The sequence below is a fragment of the Oncorhynchus nerka genome, linkage group LG18 (genome assembly GCF_034236695.1).
Source record: "Oncorhynchus nerka isolate Pitt River linkage group LG18, Oner_Uvic_2.0, whole genome shotgun sequence".
NCBI lineage: Eukaryota > Metazoa > Chordata > Actinopteri > Salmoniformes > Salmonidae > Oncorhynchus > Oncorhynchus nerka.
In genome coordinates this window covers 849,744-871,507 of record NC_088413.1, presented here as the reverse complement: position 1 = coordinate 871,507, position 21,764 = coordinate 849,744, and the positions used below count along the sequence as shown (strand labels likewise).

General features: G+C 52.0%; 1 pseudogene; it reads right to left on the bottom strand.

The window, feature by feature from the left end:
* The window catches only part of LOC135561958 (uncharacterized), a 73,130-nt pseudogene that overhangs the window by 4,196 nt on the left and 47,170 nt on the right, over positions 1-21,764 (bottom strand).

The window sequence follows — 21,764 nt, the reverse complement described above, 5'->3', positions numbered from 1 at the left end:
TCAGTAGATAAAGGAGACCATCTGACTCTGGGTCAGTAGATAAAGGGCCCCCACTTGCCTTTGGGTCAGTAGATAAAGGAGCCCATCTGACTCTGGGTCAGTAGATAAAGGGCCTCATCTGACTCTGGGTCAGTAGATAAAGGACCTCATCTGACTCTGGGTCAGTAGATAAAGGAGACCATCTGACTCTGGGTCAGTAGATAAAGGAGACCATCTGACTCTGGGTCAGTAGATAAAGGAGACCATCTGACTCTGGGTCAGTAGATAAAGGGCCTCATCTGACTCTGGGTCAGTAGATAAAGGACCTCATCTGACTCTGGGTCAGTAGAGAAAGGACCCCATCTGACTCTGGGTCAGTAGATAAAGAGCCTCACCTGACTCTGGGTCAGTAGATAAAGGACCTCATCTGACTCTGGGTCAGTAGATAAAGGAGACCATCTGACTCTGGGTCAGTAGATAAAGGGCCTCATCTGACTCTGGGTCAGTAGATAAAGGGCTTCATCTGACTCTGGGTCAGTAGATAAAGGGCCCCATCTGACTCTGGGTCAGTAGATAAAGGACCCCATCTGACTCTGGGTCAGTAGATAAAGGAGACCATCTGACTCTGGGTCAGTAGATAAAGGGCCTCATATGACTCTGGGTCAGTAGATAAAGGGCCTCATCTGACTATGGGTCAGTAGATAAAGGAGACCATCTGACTCTGGGTCAGTAGATAAAGGGCCTCATCTGACTCTGGGTCAGTAGATAAAGGAGCCCATCTGACTCTGGGTCAGTAGATAAAGGAGCCCCATCTGACTCTGGGTCAGTAGATAAAGGAGACCATCTGACTCTGGGTCAGTAGATAAAGGAGACCATCTGACTCTGGGTCAGTAGATAAAGGAGACCATCTGACTCTGGGTCAGTAGATAAAGGACCTCATCTGACTCTGGGTCAGTAGATAAAGGAGACCATCTGACTCTGGGTCAGTAGATAAAGGAGACCATCTGACTCTGGGTCAGTAGATAAAGGGCCTCATCTGACTCTGGGTCAGTAGATAAAGGGCCTCATATGACTCTGGGTCAGTAGATAAAGGGCCTCATCTGACTATGGGTCAGTAGATAAAGGAGACCATCTGACTCTGGGTCAGTAGATAAAGGGCCTCATCTGACTATGGGTCAGTAGATAAAGGAGACCATCTGACTCTGGGTCAGTAGATAAAGGAGCCCATCTGACTCTGGGTCAGTAGATAAAGGAGACCATCTGACTCTGGGTCAGTAGATAAAGGAGACCATCTGACTCTGGGTCAGTAGATAAAGGAGACCATCTGACTCTGGGTCAGTAGATAAAGGAGACCATCTGACTCTGGGTCAGTAGATAAAGGAGCCTCATCTGACTCTGGGTCAGTAGATAAAGGAGCCCATCTGACTCTGGGTCAGTAGATAAAGGAGACCATCTGACTCTGGGTCAGTAGATAAAGGAGACCATCTGACTCTGGGTCAGTAGATAAAGGAGACCATCTGACTCTGGGTCAGTAGATAAAGGAGACCATCTGACTCTGGGTCAGTAGATAAAGGGCCTCATCTGACTCTGGGTCAGTAGATAAAGGAGACCACCTGACTCTGGGTCAGTAGATAAAGGAGACCATCTGACTCTGGGTCAGTAGATAAAGGAGACCATCTGACTCTGGGTCAGTAGATAAAGGAGACCATCTGACTCTGGGTCAGTAGATAAAGGGCCTCATCTGACTCTGGGTCAGTAGATAAAGGGCCTCACCTGACTCTGGGTCAGTAGATAAAGGACCTCATCTGACTCTGGGTCAGTAGATAAAGGAGACCATCTGACTCTGGGTCAGTAGATAAAGGGCCTCATCTGACTCTGGGTCAGTAGATAAAGGGCCTCATCTGACTCTGGGTCAGTAGATAAAGGGCCTCATCTGACTCTGGGTCAGTAGATAAAGGAGACCATCTGATCTGAGATAAAGGAGACCATCTGACTCTGGGACAGTAGATAAAGGAGACCATCTGACTCTGGGTCAGTAGATAAAGGAGACCATCTGACTCTGGGTCAGTAGATAAAGGAGACCATCTGACTCTGGGTCAGTAGATAAAGGAGACCATCTGACTCTGGGTCAGTAGATAAAGGAGACCATCTGACTCTGGGTCAGTAGATAAAGGAGACCATCTGACTCTGGGTCAGTAGATAAAGGGACCTCATCTGACTCTGGGTCAGTAGATAAAGGAGACCATCTGACTCTGGGTCAGTAGATAAAGGGCCTCATCTGACTCTGGGTCAGTAGATAAAGGGCCTCATCTGACTCTGGGTCAGTAGATAAAGGAGCCTCATCTGACTCTGGGTCAGTAGATAAAGGAGACCATCTGACTCTGGGTCAGTAGATAAAGGAGACCATCTGACTCTGGGTCAGTAGATAAAGGGCCTCATCTGACTCTGGGTCAGTAGATAAAGGAGCCCATCTGACTCTGGGTCAGTAGATAAAGGAGACCATCTGACTCTGGGTCAGTAGATAAAGGGCCTCATCTGACTCTGGGTCAGTAGATAAAGGGCCTCATCTGACTCTGGGTCAGTAGATAAAGGGCCCATCTGACTCTGGGTCAGTAGATAAAGGAGACCATCTGACTCTGGGTCAGTAGATAAAGGAGACCATCTGACTCTGGGTCAGTAGATAAAGGAGACCATCTGACTCTGGGTCAGTAGATAAAGGGCCTCATCTGACTCTGGGTCAGTAGATAAAGGACCTCATCTGACTCTGGGTCAGTAGAGAAAGGACCCCATCTGACTCTGGGTCAGTAGATAAAGGAGCCCCATCTGACTCTGGGTCAGTAGATAAAGGAGCCCATCTGACTCTGGGTCAGTAGATAAAGGAGACCATCTGACTCTGGGTCAGTAGATAAAGGACCCCATCTGACTCTGGGTCAGTAGATAAAGGAGACCATCTGACTCTGGGTCAGTAGATAAAGGGCCTCATCTGACTCTGGGTCAGTAGATAAAGGGCCTCATCTGACTATGGGTCAGTAGATAAAGGAGACCATCTGACTCTGGGTCAGTAGATAAAGGGCCTCATCTGACTCTGGGTCAGTAGATAAAGGGCCTCATCTGACTCTGGGTCAGTAGATAAAGGGCCTCATCTGACTATGGGTCAGACTCTGGGTCAGTAGATAAAGGAGACCATCTGACTCTGGGTCAGTAGATAAAGGAGACCATCTGACTCTGGGTCAGTAGATAAAGGAGACCATCTGACTCTGGGTCAGTAGATAAAGGACCTCATCTGACTCTGGGTCAGTAGATAAAGGAGACCATCTGACTCTGGGTCAGTAGATAAAGGAGACCATCTGACTCTGGGTCAGTAGATAAAGGGCCTCATCTGACTCTGGGTCAGTAGATAAAGGAGACCATCTGACTCTGGGTCAGTAGATAAAGGACCCCATCTGACTCTGGGTCAGTAGATAAAGAGCCTCATCTGACTCTGGGTCAGTAGATAAAGGACCCATCTGACTCTGGGTCAGTAGATAAAGGAGACCATCTGACTCTGGGTCAGTAGATAAAGGAGACCACCTGACTCTGGGTCAGTAGATAAAGGGCCTCATCTGACTCTGGGTCAGTAGATAAAGGGCTTCATCTGACTCTGGGTCAGTAGATAAAGGGCCTCATATGACTCTGGGTCAGTAGATAAAGGGCCTCATCTGACTATGGGTCAGTAGATAAAGGAGACCATCTGACTCTGGGTCAGTAGATAAAGGGCCTCATCTGACTGGGTCAGTAGATAAAGGGCCTCATCTGACTCTGGGTCAGTAGATAAAGGGACCTCATCTGACTCTGGGTCAGTAGATAAAGGAGACCATCTGACTCTGGGTCAGTAGATAAAGGAGACCATCTGACTCTGGGTCAGTAGATAAAGGAGACCATCTGACTCTGGGTCAGTAGATAAAGGAGACCATCTGACTCTGGGTCAGTAGATAAAGGGCCTCATCTGACTCTGGGTCAGTAGATAAAGGGCCTCATCTGACTCTGGGTCAGTAGATAAAGGACCTCATCTGACTCTGGGTCAGTAGATAAAGGAGACCATCTGACTCTGGGTCAGTAGATAAAGGGCCTCATCTGACTCTGGGTCAGTAGATAAAGGGCCTCATCTGACTCTGGGTCAGTAGATAAAGGGCCTCATCTGACTCTGGGTCAGTAGATAAAGGAGACCATCTGACTCTGGGTCAGTAGATAAAGGAGACCATCTGACTCTGGGTCAGTAGATAAAGGAGACCATCTGACTCTGGGTCAGTAGATAAAGGAGACCATCTGACTCTGGGTCAGTAGATAAAGGAGACCATCTGACTCTGGGTCAGTAGATAAAGGAGACCATCTGACTCTGGGTCAGTAGATAAAGGAGACCATCTGACTCTGGGTCAGTAGATAAAGGAGACCATCTGACTCTGGGTCAGTAGATAAAGGGCCTCATCTGACTCTGGGTCAGTAGATAAAGGAGACCATCTGACTCTGGGTCAGTAGATAAAGGGCCTCATCTGACTCTGGGTCAGTAGATAAAGGGCCTCATCTGACTCTGGGTCAGTAGATAAAGGACCTCATCTGACTCTGGGTCAGTAGATAAAGGAGACCATCTGACTCTGGGTCAGTAGATAAAGGAGACCATCTGACTCTGGGTCAGTAGATAAAGGGCCTCATCTGACTCTGGGTCAGTAGATAAAGGAGCCCCATCTGACTCTGGGTCAGTAGATAAAGGAGACCATCTGACTCTGGGTCAGTAGATAAAGGGCCTCATCTGACTCTGGGTCAGTAGATAAAGGGCCTCATCTGACTCTGGGTCAGTAGATAAAGGGCCTCATCTGACACTGGGTCAGTAGATAAAGGAGACCATCTGACTCTGGGTCAGTAGATAAAGGAGACCATCTGACTCTGGGTCAGTAGATAAAGGAGACCATCTGACTCTGGGTCAGTAGATAAAGGGCCTCATCTGACTCTGGGTCAGTAGATAAAGGACCTCATCTGACTCTGGGTCAGTAGAGAAAGGACCCCATCTGACTCTGGGTCAGTAGATAAAGAGCCTCACCTGACTCTGGGTCAGTAGATAAAGGACCTCATCTGACTCTGGGTCAGTAGATAAAGGAGACCATCTGACTCTGGGTCAGTAGATAAAGGACCCCATCTGACTCTGGGTCAGTAGATAAAGGAGACCATCTGACTCTGGGTCAGTAGATAAAGGGCCTCATATGACTCTGGGTCAGTAGATAAAGGGCCTCATCTGACTATGGGTCAGTAGATAAAGGAGACCATCTGACTCTGGGTCAGTAGATAAAGGGCCTCATCTGACTATGGGTCAGTAGATAAAGGGCCTCATCTGACTCTGGGTCAGTAGATAAAGGGCCTCATCTGACTATGGGTCAGTAGATAAAGGAGACCATCTGACTCTGGGTCAGTAGATAAAGGAGACCATCTGACTCTGGGTCAGTAGATAAAGGAGACCATCTGACTCTGGGTCAGTAGATAAAGGAGACCATCTGACTCTGGGTCAGTAGATAAAGGACCTCATCTGACTCTGGGTCAGTAGATAAAGGAGACCATCTGACTCTGGGTCAGTAGATAAAGGAGACCATCTGACTCTGGGTCAGTAGATAAAGGGCCTCATCTGACTCTGGGTCAGTAGATAAAGGACCTCATCTGACTCTGGGTCAGTAGAGAAAGGACCCCATCTGACTCTGGGTCAGTAGATAAAGAGCCTCACCTGACTCTGGGTCAGTAGATAAAGGACCTCATCTGACTCTGGGTCAGTAGATAAAGGAGACCATCTGACTCTGGGTCAGTAGATAAAGGAGACCACCTGACTCTGGGTCAGTAGATAAAGGGCCTCATCTGACTCTGGGTCAGTAGATAAAGGGCTTCATCTGACTCTGGGTCAGTAGATAAAGGGCCCCATCTGACTCTGGGTCAGTAGATAAAGGACCCCATCTGACTCTGGGTCAGTAGATAAAGGAGACCATCTGACTCTGGGTCAGTAGATAAAGGGCCTCATATGACTCTGGGTCAGTAGATAAAGGGCCTCATCTGACTATGGGTCAGTAGATAAAGGAGACCATCTGACTCTGGGTCAGTAGATAAAGGGCCTCATCTGACTATGGGTCAGTAGATAAAGGGCCTCATCTGACTCTGGGTCAGTAGATAAAGGGCCTCATCTGACTATGGGTCAGTAGATAAAGGAGACCATCTGACTCTGGGTCAGTAGATAAAGGAGACCATCTGACTCTGGGTCAGTAGATAAAGGAGACCATCTGACTCTGGGTCAGTAGATAAAGGAGACCATCTGACTCTGGGTCAGTAGATAAAGGACCTCATCTGACTCTGGGTCAGTAGATAAAGGAGACCATCTGACTCTGGGTCAGTAGATAAAGGAGACCATCTGACTCTGGGTCAGTAGATAAAGGGCCTCATCTGACTCTGGGTCAGTAGATAAAGGGCCTCATCTGACTCTGGGTCAGTAGATAAAGGGCCTCATCTGACTATGGGTCAGTAGATAAAGGAGACCATCTGACTCTGGGTCAGTAGATAAAGGAGACCATCTGACTCTGGGTCAGTAGATAAAGGAGACCATCTGACTCTGGGTCAGTAGATAAAGGAGACCATCTGACTCTGGGTCAGTAGATAAAGGACCTCATCTGACTCTGGGTCAGTAGATAAAGGAGACCATCTGACTCTGGGTCAGTAGATAAAGGAGACCATCTGACTCTGGGTCAGTAGATAAAGGAGACCATCTGACTCTGGGTCAGTAGATAAAGGACCTCATCTGACTCTGGGTCAGTAGATGTCTGTAACCCCCCCACCTGTTGTCCATAGTAGGAGGCGACACCTCTGCGTCCCTGTCTGTAAGCCTCTGCAGCCTTGCTGAAGCTCTCCAGCTGTCTGCCTCTCTGGAGCCTGGCCTCGGCTCGGAAGTCTTCATACTCTGGGTCCTCCACATCCTGGTACTGAGAGAGGGAGGGGGGAGGGGCCACTGGTGCTGCACGCTTCTGAGAGGGGGGGGTAGAGAGGAGGAGAGAGAGGGAGGGGGGGTGGAGAGGGGGGGGGGAGAGAGAGGGAGGGGGTAGAGCGGGGGAGGGGTGGTGGTAGAGAGGGAGGGGGGAGAGAGGGGGAGAGAGAGGGAGGGGGAGAGAGGGAGGGGGAGAGAGAGGGAGGGGGGGAGAGAGGGAGGGGGAGAGAGAGGGAGGGGGAGAGCGGGGGAGAGAGAGGGAGGGGGAAGAGCGGGGGAGAGAGAGGGAGGGGGGAGGAGAGATCAACTCAACTGCTCCAATATATCAACTGCAACAACAGGGTCTGAATCAACAACAGAACACCGAAGGGGAGGCAGGTGAGTGATGCTTGGAAGGGGAGGCAGGTGAGTGATGCCTGGAAGGGGAGGCAGGTGAGTGATAGCTGGAAGGGGAGGCAGGTGAGTGATGCCTGGAAGGGGAGGCAGGTGAGTGATGCTTGGAAGGGGAGGCAGGTGAGTGATGCTTGGAAGGGGAGGCAGGTGAGTGATGCTTGGAAGGGGAGGCAGGTGAGCGATGGCTGGTGTGTACCTTGTCTCGATCCTTGCTGTGAGTACGGGGTGTGTGTGTGTGTGTACCTTGTCTCGATCCTTGCTGTGAGTACGGGGTGTGTGTGTACCTTGTCTCGATCCTTGCTGTGAGTACGGGGGTGTGTGTGTGTGTGTGTGTACCTTGTCTCGATCCTTGCTGTGAGTACGGTGTGTGTGTGTGTGTGTGTGTGTACCTTGTCTCGATCCTTGCTGTGAGTACGGGGTGTGTGTGTGTGTGTGTGTGTGTGTACCTTGTCTCGATCCTTGCTGTGAGTACGGGGTGTGTGTGTGTGTGTACCTTGTCTCGATCCTTGCTGTGAGTACGGGGTGTGTGTGTGTGTGTACCTTGTCTCGATCCTGGCTGTGAGTACGGGGGGGTGTGTGTGTGTGTGTGTGTGTGTGTGTACCTTGTCTCGATCCTTGCTGTGAGTACGGGGGGTGTGTGTGTGTACCTTGTCTCGATCCTTGCTGTGAGTACGGGGTGTGTGTGTGTGTGTGTACCTTGTCTCGATCCTTGCTGTGAGTACGGGGGGTGTGTGTGTACCTTGTCTCGATCCTTGCTGTGAGTACGGGGGGTGTGTGTTTATGTGATGTGTGTGTGTGTGTGTGTACCTTGTCTCGATCCTTGCTGTGAGTACGGGGGGTGTGTGTGTACCTTGTCTCGATCCTTGCTGTGAGTACGGGGGGTGTGTGTGTACCTTGTCTCGATCCTTGCTGTGAGTACGGAGGGTGTGTGTGTACCTTGTCTCGATCCTTGCTGTGAGTACGGTGTGTGTGTGTGTGTGTGTGTGTGTGTACCTTGTCTCGATCCTTGCTGTGAGTACGGGGTGTGTGTGTGTACCTTGTCTCGATCCTTGCTGTGAGTACGGGGTGTGTGTGTGTACCTTGTCTCGATCCTTGCTGTGAGTACGGGGGGTGTGTGTGTACCTTGTCTCGATCCTTGCTGTGAGTACGGGGGGTGTGTGTGTACCTTGTCTCGATCCTTGCTGTGAGTACGGGGTGTGTGTGTGTGTGTACCTTGTCTCGATCCTTGCTGTGAGTACGGGGTGTGTGTGTGTGTGTACCTTGTCTCGATCCTTGCTGTGAGTACGGGGGGTGTGTGTGTGTGTGTGTACCTTGTCTCGATCCTTGCTGTGAGTACGGGGTGTGTGTGTGTGTGTGTACCTTGTCTCGATCCTTGCTGTGAGTACGGGGGGTGTGTGTGTGTACCTCGTCTCGATCCTTGCTGTGAGTACGGGGGGTGTGTGTGTGTACCTTGTCTCGATCCTTGCTGTGAGTACGGGGTGTGTGTGTGTGTGTGTACCTTGTCTCGATCCTTGCTGTGAGTACGGGGGGTGTGTGTGTGTGTACCTTGTCTCGATCCTTGCTGTGAGTACGGGGTGTGTGTGTGTGTGTGTGTACCTTGTCTCGATCCTTGATGTGAGTACGGGGTGTGTGTGTGTGTGTGTGTGTACCTTGTCTCGATCCTTGATGTGAGTACGGGGTGTGTGTGTGTGTGTACCTTGTCTCGATCCTTGATGTGAGTACGGGGGGTGTGTGTGTGTGTACCTTGTCTCGATCCTTGCTGTGAGTACGGGGTGTGTGTGTGTGTGTGTGTACCTTGTCTCGATCCTTGCTGTGAGTACGGGGGGTGTGTGTGTGTGTGTGTGTGTACCTTGTCTCGATCCTTGCTGTGAGTACAGGGGGTGTGTGTGTGTGTACCTTGTCTCGATCCTTGCTGTGAGTACGGGGGGTGTGTGTGTGTACCTTGTCTCGATCCTTGCTGTGAGTACGGGGTGTGTGTGTGTGTACCTTGTCTCGATCCTTGCTGTGAGTATGGGGTGTGTGTGTGTGTGTGTGTGTACCTTGTCTCGATCCTTGCTGTGAGTACGGGGGGTGTGCTCTGGGGCCACGACGTTTCTAACAGGGCCCTCGTCCAACATAGACCTCAGAAACTGCTCCGTCTGCACCAGACAGTAACTACACACACACACACACACACACACACACACACACACACACACACACAGGAATATATTAGCTATTATTCACATATGAAACACTAACACACCCCTACCCCGATTTTAAGTTTGTGTGTGTGTGTGTTTATGTGGTGTGTGTGTGTGTGTGTGTGTGTGTGTTTATGTGGTGTCTGTGTATGTGTTTATGTGGTGTGTGTGTATGTGTGTGTCTGTGTATGTGTTTATGTGGTGTGTGTGTATGTGTTTATGTGGTGTGTGTGTATGTGTTTATGTGGTGTGTGTGTGTGTGTGTGTGTGTGTGTGTTTATGTGGTGTGTGTGTGTTTATGTGGTGTGTGTGTGTGTGTGTGTGTTTTTATGTGGTGTGTGTGTGTGTGTGTGTGTTTATGTGGTGTGTGTGTGTGTGTGTGTGTTATGTGGTGTGTGTGTGTGTGTTTATGTGGTGTGTGTGTGTGTGTTTATGTGGTGTGTGTGTGTGTGTGTGTGTGTGTGTGTGTGTGTGTGTGTGTGTGTGTGTGTGTATATTAACTTGTGGTCTCTGAAGATGTCCTGTAGGAAGTGTCTGTCTATGCTGGGGAACAGGTCAAAGAGCTGAGTCTCCTTCACCATGGCAGCTCCATCTCTCCTGTTAACACCACCTGGACCAGACTGAGGAGGAGGAGGAGAGAGGTCAAAGAGCTGAGTCTCCATCTCTCCTGTTAACACCACCTGGACCAGACTGAGGAGGAGGAGGAGGAGAGAGGTCAAAGAGCTGAGTCTCCATCTCTCCTGTTAACACCACCTGGACCAGACTGAGGAGGAGGAGAGAGAGGTCAAAGAGCTGAGTCTCCATCTCTCCTGTTAACACCACCTGGACCAGACTGAGGAGGAGGAGGAGGAGAGAGGTCAAAGAGCTGAGTCTCCATCTCTCCTGTTAACACCACCTGGACCAGACTGAGGAGGAGGAGAGAGAGAGAGGTCAAAGAGCTGAGTCTCCATCTCTCCTGTTAACACCACCTGGACCAGACTGAGGAGGAGGAGAGAGAGAGGTCAAAGAGCTGAGTCTCCATCTCTCCTGTTAACACCACCTGGACCAGACTGAGGAGGAGGAGGAGAGAGAGGTCAAAGAGCTGAGTCTCCATCTCTCCTGTTAACACCACCTGGACCAGACTGAGGAGGAGGAGGAGAGAGGTCAAAGAGCTGAGTCTCCATCTCTCCTGTTAACACCACCTGGACCAGACTGAGGAGGAGGAGAGAGAGAGGTCAAAGAGCTGAGTCTCCATCTCTCCTGTTAACACCACCTGGACCAGACTGAGGAGGAGGAGGAGAGAGGTCAAAGAGCTGAGTCTTCATCTCTCCTGTTAACACCACCTGGACCAGACTGAGGAGGAGGAGGAGAGACAGGTCAAAGAGCTGAGTCTCCATCTCTCCTGTTAACACCACCTGGACCAGACTGAGGAGGAGGAGGAGAGAGGTCAAAGAGCTGAGTCTCCATCTCTCCTGTTAACACCACCTGGACCAGACTGAGGAGGAGGAGGAGAGACAGGTCAAAGAGCTGAGTCTCCATCTCTCCTGTTAACACCACCTGGACCAGACTGAGGAGGAGGAGAGAGAGGTCAAAGAGCTGAGTCTCCATCTCTCCTGTTAACACCACCTGGACCAGACTGAGGAGGAGGAGGAGGAGAGAGGTCAAAGAGCTGAGTCTCCATCTCTCCTGTTAACACCACCTGGACCAGACTGAGGAGGAGGAGGAGAGAGGTCAAAGAGCTGAGTCTCCATCTCTCCTGTTAACACCACCTGGACCAGACTGAGGAGGAGGAGGAGAGAGGTCAAAGAGCTGAGTCTCCATCTCTCCTGTTAACACCACCTGGACCAGACTGAGGAGGAGGAGAGAGAGAGGTCAAAGAGCTGAGTCTCCATCTCTCCTGTTAACACCACCTGGACCAGACTGAGGAGGAGGAGAGAGAGAGGTCAAAGAGCTGAGTCTCCATCTCTCCTGTTAACACCACCTGGACCAGACTGAGGAGGAGGAGGAGAGAGGTCAAAGAGCTGAGTCTCCATCTCTCCTGTTAACACCACCTGGACCAGACTGAGGAGGAGGAGAGAGAGAGGTCAAAGAGCTGAGTCTCCATCTCTCCTGTTAACACCACCTGGACCAGACTGAGGAGGAGGAGAGAGACAGGTCAAAGAGCTGAGTCTCCATCTCTCCTGTTAACACCACCTGGACCAGACTGAGGAGGAGGAGGAGAGAGGTCAAAGAGCTGAGTCTCCATCTCTCCTGTTAACACCACCTGGACCAGACTGAGGAGGAGGAGAGAGAGAGGTCAAAGAGCTGAGTCTCCATCTCTCCTGTTAACACCACCTGGACCAGACTGAGGAGGAGGAGGAGAGAGGTCAAAGAGCTGAGTCTCCATCTCTCCTGTTAACACCACCTGGACCAGACTGAGGAGGAGGAGAGAGAGGTCAAAGAGCTGAGTCTCCATCTCTCCTGTTAACACCACCTGGACCAGACTGAGGAGGAGACTGAGGAGAGAGAGAGTCAAAGAGCTGAGTCTCCATCTCTCCTGTTAACACCACCTGGACCAGACTGAGGAGGAGGAGAGAGAGAGGTCAAAGAGCTGAGTCTCCATCTCTCCTGTTAACACCACCTGGACCAGACTGAGGAGGAGGAGAGGAGGTCAAAGAGCTGAGTCTCCATCTCTCCTGTTAACACCACCTGGACCAGACTGAGGAGGAGGAGAGAGAGAGGTCAAAGAGCTGAGTCTCCATCTCTCCTGTTAACACCACCTGGACCAGACTGAGGAGGAGGAGAGAGAGGTCAAAGAGCTGAGTCTCCATCTCTCCTGTTAACACCACCTGGACCAGACTGGAGGAGGAGAGAGAGAGGTCAAAGAGCTGAGCTGAGTCTCCATCTCTCCTGTTAACACCACCTGGACCAGACTGAGGAGGAGGAGAGAGAGGTCAAAGAGCTGAGTCTCCATCTCTCCTGTTAACACCACCTGGACCAGACTGAGGAGGAGGAGAGAGAGGTCAAAGAGCTGAGTCTCCATCTCTCCTGTTAACACCACCTGGACCAGACTGAGGAGGAGGAGAGAGACAGGTCAAAGAGCTGAGTCTCCATCTCTCCTGTTAACACCACCTGGACCAGACTGAGGAGGAGGAGAGAGACAGACTGAGGAGGAGAGAGAGAGGTCAAAGAGCTGAGTCTCCATCTCTCCTGTTAACACCACCTGGACCAGACTGAGGAGGAGGAGAGAGAGAGGTCAAAGAGCTGAGTCTCCATCTCTCCTGTTAACACCACCTGGACCAGACTGAGGAGGAGGAGAGAGAGGTCAAAGAGCTGAGTCTCCATCTCTCCTGTTAACACCACCTGGACCAGACTGAGGAGGAGGAGAGAGAGAGGTCAAAGAGCTGAGTCTCCATCTCTCCTGTTAACACCACCTGGACCAGACTGAGGAGGAGGAGAGAGAGAGAGGTCAAAGAGCTGAGTCTCCATCTCTCCTGTTAACACCACCTGGACCAGACTGAGGAGGAGGAGAGAGACAGGTCAAAGAGCTGAGTCTCCATCTCTCCTGTTAACACCACCTGGACCAGACTGAGGAGGAGGAGAGAGAGAGAGGTCAAAGAGCTGAGTCTCCATCTCTCCTGTTAACACCACCTGGACCAGACTGAGGAGGAGGAGAGAGAGAGAGAGGTCAAAGAGCTGAGTCTCCATCTCTCCTGTTAACACCACCTGGACCAGACTGAGGAGGAGGAGAGAGAGAGGGTCAAAGAGCTGAGTCTCCATCTCTCCTGTTAACACCACCTGGACCAGACTGAGGAGGAGGAGAGAGAGAGTCAAAGAGCTGAGTCTCCATCTCTCCTGTTAACACCACCTGGACCAGACTGAGGAGGAGGAGAGAGAGAGGTCAAAGAGCTGAGTCTCCATCTCTCCTGTTAACACCACCTGGACCAGACTGAGGAGGAGGAGAGAGAGGGTCAAAGAGCTGAGTCTCCATCTCTCCTGTTAACACCACCTGGACCAGACTGAGGAGGAGGAGAGAGAGAGGTCAAAGAGCTGAGTCTCCATCTCTCCTGTTAACACCACCTGGACCAGACTGAGGAGGAGGAGAGAGAGAGGTCAAAGAGCTGAGTCTCCATCTCTCCCACCTGTGAGGAACACCACCTGGACCAGACTGAGGAGGAGGAGAGAGAGAGGTCAAAGAGCTGAGTCTCCATCTCTCCTGTTAACACCACCTGGACCAGACTGAGGAGGAGGAGAGAGAGGTCAAAGAGCTGAGTCTCCATCTCTCCTGTTAACACCACCTGGACCAGACTGAGGAGGAGAGAGAGAGGTCAAAGAGCTGAGTCTCCATCTCTCCTGTTAACACCACCTGGACCAGACTGAGGAGGAGGAGAGAGAGGGTCAAAGAGCTGAGTCTCCATCTCTCCTGTTAACACCACCTGGACCAGACTGAGGAGGAGGAGAGAGAGAGGTCAAAGAGCTGAGTCTCCATCTCTCCTGTTAACACCACCTGGACCAGACTGAGGAGGACTGAGGAGGAGAGAGAGAGAGGTCAAAGAGCTGAGTCTCCATCTCTCCTGTTAACACCACCTGGACCAGACTGAGGAGGAGGAGAGAGAGAGGTCAAAGAGCTGAGTCTCCATCTCTCCTGTTAACACCACCTGGACCAGACTGAGGAGGAGGAGAGAGAGGTCAAAGAGCTGAGTCTCCATCTCTCCTGTTAACACCACCTGGACCAGACTGAGGAGGAGGAGGAGAGAGGTCAAAGAGCTGAGTCTCCATCTCTCCTGTTAACACCACCTGGACCAGACTGAGGAGGAGGAGAGAGAGAGGTCAAAGAGCTGAGTCTCCATCTCTCCTGTTAACACCACCTGGACCAGACTGAGGAGGAGGAGAGAGAGAGGTCAAAGAGCTGAGTCTCCATCTCTCCTGTTAACACCACCTGGACCAGACTGAGGAGGAGGAGAGAGAGGTCAAAGAGCTGAGTCTCCATCTCTCCTGTTAACACCACCTGGACCAGACTGAGGAGGAGGAGAGAGGTCAAAGAGCTGAGTCTCCATCTCTCCTGTTAACACCACCTGGACCAGACTGAGGAGGAGGAGAGAGAGGTCAAAGAGCTGAGTCTCCATCTCTCCTGTTAACACCACCTGGACCAGACTGAGGAGGAGGAGGAGAGAGGTCAAAGAGCTGAGTCTCCATCTCTCCTGTTAACACCACCTGGACCAGACTGAGGAGGAGGAGAGAGAGAGGTCAAAGAGCTGAGTCTCCATCTCTCCTGTTAACACCACCTGGACCAGACTGAGGAGGAGGAGGAGAGACAGGTCAAAGAGCTGAGTCTCCATCTCTCCTGTTAACACCACCTGGACCAGACTGAGGAGGAGGAGAGAGAGAGGTCAAAGAGCTGAGTCTCCATCTCTCCTGTTAACACCACCTGGACCAGACTGAGGAGGAGGAGAGAGAGAGGTCAAAGAGCTGAGTCTCCATCTCTCCTGTTAACACCACCTGGACCAGACTGAGGAGGAGGAGAGAGAGGGTCAAAGAGCAGGTCAAAGAGCTGAGTCTCCATCTCTCCTGTTAACACCACCTGGACCAGACTGAGGAGGAGAGGAGAGGTCAAAGAGCTGAGTCTCCATCTCTCCTGTTAACACCACCTGGACCAGACTGAGGAGGAGGAGGAGAGAGGTCAAAGAGCTGAGTCTCCATCTCTCCTGTTAACACCACCTGGACCAGACTGAGGAGGAGGAGGAGAGAGGTCAAAGAGCTGAGTCTCCATCTCTCCTGTTAACACCACCTGGACCAGACTGAGGAGGAGGAGAGAGAGAGGTCAAAGAGCTGAGTCTCCATCTCTCCTGTTAACACCACCTGGACCAGACTGAGGAGGAGGAGAGAGACAGAGAGAGTCAAAGAGCTGAGTCTCCATCTCTCCTGTTAACACCACCTGGACCAGAATGAGGAGGAGGAGAGAGAGGTCAAAGAGCTGAGTCTCCATCTCTCCTGTTAACACCACCTGGACCAGACTGAGGAGGAGGAGAGAGACAGGTCAAAGAGCTGAGTCTCCATCTCTCCTGTTAACACCACCTGGACCAGACTGAGGAGGAGGAGAGAGGTCAAAGAGCTGAGTCTCCATCTCTCCTGTTAACACCACCTGGACCAGACTGAGGAGGAGGAGAGAGAGAGAGTCTCAAAGAGCAGTCTCCATCTCTCCTGTTAACACCACCTGGACCAGACTGAGGAGGAGGAGAGAGAGAGGTCAAAGAGCTGAGTCTCCATCTCTCCTGTTAACACCACCTGGACCAGACTGAGGAGGAGGAGAGAGAGGGTCAAAGAGCTGAGTCTCCATCTCTCCTGTTAACACCACCTGGACCAGACTGAGGAGGAGGAGAGAGAGAGGTCAAAGAGCTGAGTCTCCATCTCTCCTGTCACCACCTGGACCAGACTGAGGAGGAGGAGAGAGAGGTCAAAGAGCTGAGTCTCCATCTCTCCTGTTAACACCACCTGGACCAGACTGAGGAGGAGGAGAGAGGTCAAAGAGCTGAGTCTCCATCTCTCCTGTTAACACCACCTGGACCAGACTGAGGAGGAGAGAGAGAGAGAGGTCAAAGAGCTGAGTCTCCATCTCTCCTGTTAACACCACCTGGACCAGACTGAGGAGGAGGAGAGAGAGGTCAAAGAGCTGAGTCTCCATCTCTCCTGTTAACACCACCTGGACCAGACTGAGGAGGAGGAGAGAGACAGACAGGTCAAAGAGCTGAGTCTCCATCTCTCCTGTTAACACCACCTGGACCAGACTGAGGAGGAGGAGAGAGAGGTCAAAGAGCTGAGTCTCCATCTCTCCTGTCACCACCTGGACCAGCTGAGCTGAGTCTCCATCTCTCCTGTTAACACCACCTGGACCAGACTGAGGAGGAGGAGAGAGAGAGGTCAAAGAGCTGAGTCTCCATCTCTCCTGTTAACACCACCTGGACCAGACTGAGGAGGAGGAGAGAGAGAGAGGTCAAAGAGCTGAGTCTCCATCTCTCCTGTTAACACCACCTGGACCAGACTGAGGAGGAGGAGAGAGAGAGGTCAAAGAGCTGAGTCTCCATCTCTCCTGTTAACACCACCTGGACCAGACTGAGGAGGAGGAGAGAGACAGGTCAAAGAGCTGAGTCTCCATCTCTCCTGTTAACACCACCTGGACCAGACTGAGGAGGAGGAGAGAGAGAGAGGTCAAAGAGCTGAGTCTCCATCTCTCCTGTTAACACCACCTGGACCAGACTGAGGAGGAGGAGAGAGAGAGAGGTCAAAGAGCTGAGTCTCCATCTCTCCTGTTAACACCACCTGGACCAGACTGAGGAGGAGGAGAGAGAGGTCAAAGAGCTGAGTCTCCATCTCTCCTGTTAACACCACCTGGACCAGAATGAGGAGGAGGAGAGAGAGGTCAAAGAGCTGAGTCTCCATCTCTCCTGTTAACACCACCTGGACCAGACTGAGGAGGAGGAGAGAGGTCAAAGAGCTGAGTCTCCATCTCTCCTGTTAACACCACCTGGACCAGACTGAGGAGGAGGAGAGAGAGAGTTCAAAGAGCTGAGTCTCCATCTCTCCTGTTAACACCACCTGGACCAGACTGAGGAGGAGGAGAGAGAGAGGTCAAAGAGCTGAGTCTCCATCTCTCCTGTTAACACCACCTGGACCAGACTGAGGAGGAGGAGAGAGAGAGGTCAAAGAGCTGAGTCTCCATCTCTCCTGTTAACACCACCTGGACCAGACTGAGGAGGAGGAGGAGAGAGGTCAAAGAGCTGAGTCTCCATCTCTCCTGTTAACACCACCTGGACCAGACTGAGGAGGAGGAGAGAGAGACAGGTCAAAGAGCTGAGTCTCCATCTCTCCTGTCAACCTGGACCAGACTGCAAAGAGCTGAGTCTCCATCTCTCCTGTTAACACCACCTGGACCAGACTGAGGAGGAGGAGAGAGAGTCAAAGAGCTGAGTCTCCATCTCTCCTGTTAACACCACCTGGACCAGACTGAGGAGGAGGAGAGAGAGTCAGGTCAAAGAGCTGAGTCTCCATCTCTCCTGTTAACACCACCTGGACCAGACTGAGGAGGAGAGAGAGAGGTCAAAGAGCTGAGTCTCCATCTCTCCTGTTAACACCACCTGGACCAGACTGAGGAGGAGGAGAGAGAGGTCAAAGAGCTGAGTCTCCATCTCTCCTGTTAACACCACCTGGACCAGACTGAGGAGGAGGAGAGAGAGAGAGGTCAAAGAGCTGAGTCTCCATCTCTCCTGTTAACACCACCTGGACCAGACTGAGGAGGAGGAGAGAGAGAGGTCAAAGAGCTGAGTCTCCATCTCTCCTGTTAACACCACCTGGACCAGACTGAGGAGGAGGAGAGAGAGACAGGTCAAAGAGCTGAGTCTCCATCTCTCCTGTTAACACCACCTGGACCAGACTGAGGAGGAGGAGAGAGAGGTCAGACAGGTCAAAGAGCTGAGTCTCCATCTCTCCTGTTAACACCACCTGGACCAGAGGAGGAGGAGGAGAGAGAGGTCAAAGAGCTGAGTCTCCATCTCTCCTGTTAACACCACCTGGACCAGACTGAGGAGGAGGAGGAGAGAGGTCAAAGAGCTGAGTCTCCATCTCTCCTGTTAACACCACCTGGACCAGACTGAGGAGGAGGAGAGAGAGAGGTCAAAGAGCTGAGTCTCCATCTCTCCTGTTAACACCACCTGGACCAGACTGAGGAGGAGGAGAGAGAGAGAGGTCAAAGAGCTGAGTCTCCATCTCTCCTGTTAACACCACCTGGACCAGACTGAGGAGGAGGAGAGAGAGAGGTCAAAGAGCTGAGTCTCCATCTCTCCTGTTAACACCACCTGGACCAGACTGAGGAGGAGGAGAGAGAGAGGTCAAAGAGCTGAGTCTCCATCTCTCCTGTTAACACCACCTGGACCAGACTGAGGAGGAGGAGAGAGAGACAGGTCAAAGAGCTGAGTCTCCATCTCTCCTGTTAACACCACCTGGACCAGACTGAGGAGGAGGAGGAGAGAGGTCAAAGAGCTGAGTCTCCATCTCTCCTGTTAACACCACCTGGACCAGACTGAGGAGGAGGAGAGAGAGAGGTCAAAGAGCTGAGTCTCCATCTCTCCTGTTAACACCACCTGGACCAGACTGAGGAGGAGGAGAGAGAGAGGTCAAAGAGCTGAGTCTCCATCTCTCCTGTTAACACCACCTGGACCAGACTGAGGAGGAGGAGAGAGAGAGGTCAAAGAGCTGAGTCTCCATCTCTCCTGTTAACACCACCTGGACCAGACTGAGGAGGAGGAGAGAGAGGTCAAAGAGCTGAGTCTCCATCTCTCCTGTTAACACCACCTGGACCAGACTGAGGAGGAGGAGAGAGAGAGGTCAAAGAGCTGAGTCTCCATCTCTCCTGTTAACACCACCTGGACCAGACTGAGGAGGAGGAGGAGAGAGAGGTCAAAGAGCTGAGTCTCCATCTCTCCTGTTAACACCACCTGGACCAGACTGAGGAGGAGGAGAGAGAGGTCAAAGAGCTGAGTCTCCATCTCTCCTGTTAACACCACCTGGACCAGACTGAGGAGGAGGAGAGAGAGGTCAAAGAGCTGAGTCTCCATCTCTCCTGTTAACACCACCTGGACCAGACTGAGGAGGAGGAGAGAGAGGTCAAAGAGCTGAGTCTCCATCTCTCCTGTTAACACCACCTGGACCAGACTGAGGAGGAGGAGAGAGAGGTCAAAGAGCTGAGTCTCCATCTCCTCACCACCTGGACCAGACTGAACACAAAGAGCACCTCCTGACCACCAGACTGAGGAGGAGGAGAGAGAGGGTCAAAGAGCTGAGTCTCCATCTCTCCTGTTAACACCACCTGGACCAGACTGAGGAGGAGGAGGAGAGAGGTCAACCTGGACCAGAGCTGAGTCTCCATCTCTCCTGTTAACACCACCTGGACCAGACTGAGGAGGAGGAGAGAGACAGGTCAAAGAGCTGAGTCTCCATCTCTCCTGTTAACACCACCTGGACCAGACTGAGGAGGAGGAGAGAGAGAGGTCAAAGAGCAGTCTCCATCTCTCCTGTTAACACCACCTGGAGACTGAGGAGGAGGAGAGAGAGGTCAAAGAGCTGAGTCTCCATCTCTCCTGTTAACACCACCTGGACCAGACTGAGGAGGAGGAGGAGAGAGGTCAAAGAGCTGAGTCTCCATCTCTCCTGTTAACACCACCTGGACCAGACTGAGGAGGAGGAGGAGAGAGGTCAAAGAGCTGAGTCTCCATCTCTCCTGTTAACACCACCTGGACCAGACTGAGGAGGAGGAGAGAGAGAGTTCAAAGAGCTGAGTCTCCATCTCTCCTGTTAACACCACCTGGACCAGACTGAGGAGGAGGAGAGAGAGAGGTCAAAGAGCTGAGTCTCCATCTCTCCTGTTAACACCACCTGGACCAGACTGAGGAGGAGAGAGAGGTCAAAGAGCTGAGTCTCCATCTCTCCTGTTAACACCACCTGGACCAGACTGAGGAGGAGGAGAGAGGGTCAAAGAGCTGAGTCTCCATCTCTCCTGTTAACACCACCTGGACCAGACTGAGGAGGAGGAGAGAGAGAGGTCAAAGAGCTGAGTCTCCATCTCTCCTGTTAACACCACCTGGACCAGACTGAGGAACACCACCTGGACCAGACTGAGGAGGAGAGAGAGAGGTCAAAGAGAGAGACAAAGAGCTGAGGTCAAAGAGCTGAGTCTCCATCTCTCCTGTTAACACCACCTGGACCAGACTGAGGAGGAGGAGAGAGAGAGGTCAAAGAGCTGAGTCTCCATCTCTCCTGTTAACACCACCTGGACCAGACTGAGGAGGAGGAGAGAGAGAGGTCAAAGAGCTGAGTCTCCATCTCTCCTGTTAACACCACCTGGACCAGACTGAGGAGGAGGAGAGAGAGAGTCAAAGAGCTGAGTCTCCATCTCTCCTGTTAACACCACCTGGACCAGACTGAGGAGGAGGAGAGAGAGACAGGTCAAAGAGCTGAGTCTCCATCTCTCCTGTTAACACCACCTGGACCAGACTGAGGAGGAGGAGGAGAGAGAGGTCAAAGAGCTGAGTCTCCATCTCTCCTGTTAACACCACCTGGACCAGACTGAGGAGGAGGAGAGAGAGAGAGGTCAAAGAGCTCAAAGAGCTGAGTCTCCATCTCTCCTGTTAACACCACCTGGACCAGACTGAGGAGGAGGAGAGAGAGAGGTCAAAGAGCTGAGTCTCCATCTCTCCTGTTAACACCACCTGGACCAGACTGAGGAGGAGGAGAGAGAGAGGTCAAAGGTCAAAGAGCTGAGTCTCCATCTCTCCTGTTAACACCACCTGGACCAGACTGAGGAGGAGGAGAGAGAGGTCAAAGAGCTGAGTCTCCATCTCTCCTGTTAACACCACCTGGACCAGACTGAGGAGGAGGAGAGAGAGAGGTCAAAGAGCTGAGTCTCCATCTCTCCTGTTAACACCACCTGGACCAGACTGAGGAGGAGGAGAGAGACAGACAGGTCAAAGAGCTGAGTCTCCATCTCTCCTGTTAACACCACCTGGACCAGACTGAGGAGGAGGAGAGAGAGAGAGGTCAAAGAGCTGAGTCTCCATCTCTCCTGTTAACACCACCTGGACCAGACTGAGGAGGAGGAGAGAGAGAGGTCAAAGAGCTGAGTCTTCATCTCTCCTGTTAACACCACCTGGACCAGACTGAGGAGGAGGAGAGAGAGGGTCAAAGAGCTGAGTCTCCATCTCTCCTGTTAACACCACCTGGACCAGACTGAGGAGGAGGAGAAAGAGAGAGGTCAAAGAGCTGAGTCTCCATCTCTCCTGTTAACACCACCTGGACCAGACTGAGGAGGAGGAGAGAGAGGTCAAAGAGCTGAGTCTCCATCTCTCCTGTTAACACCACCTGGACCAGACTGAGGAGGAGGAGGAGAGAGAGGTCAAAGAGCTGAGTCTCCATCTCTCCTGTTAACACCACCTGGACCAGACTGAGGAGGAGGAGAGAGAGAGGTCAAAGAGCTGAGTCTCCATCTCTCCTGTTAACACCACCTGGACCAGACTGAGGAGGAGGAGAGAGAGAGCTGAGTCAACTGAGGAGGAGCTGAGTCTCCATCTCTCCTGTTAACACCACCTGGACCAGACTGAGGAGGAGGAGAGAGAGGTCAAAGAGCTGAGTCTCCATCTCTCCTGTTAACACCACCTGGACCAGACTGAGGAGGAGGAGAGAGAGAGGTCAAAGAGCTGAGTCTCCATCTCTCCTGTTAA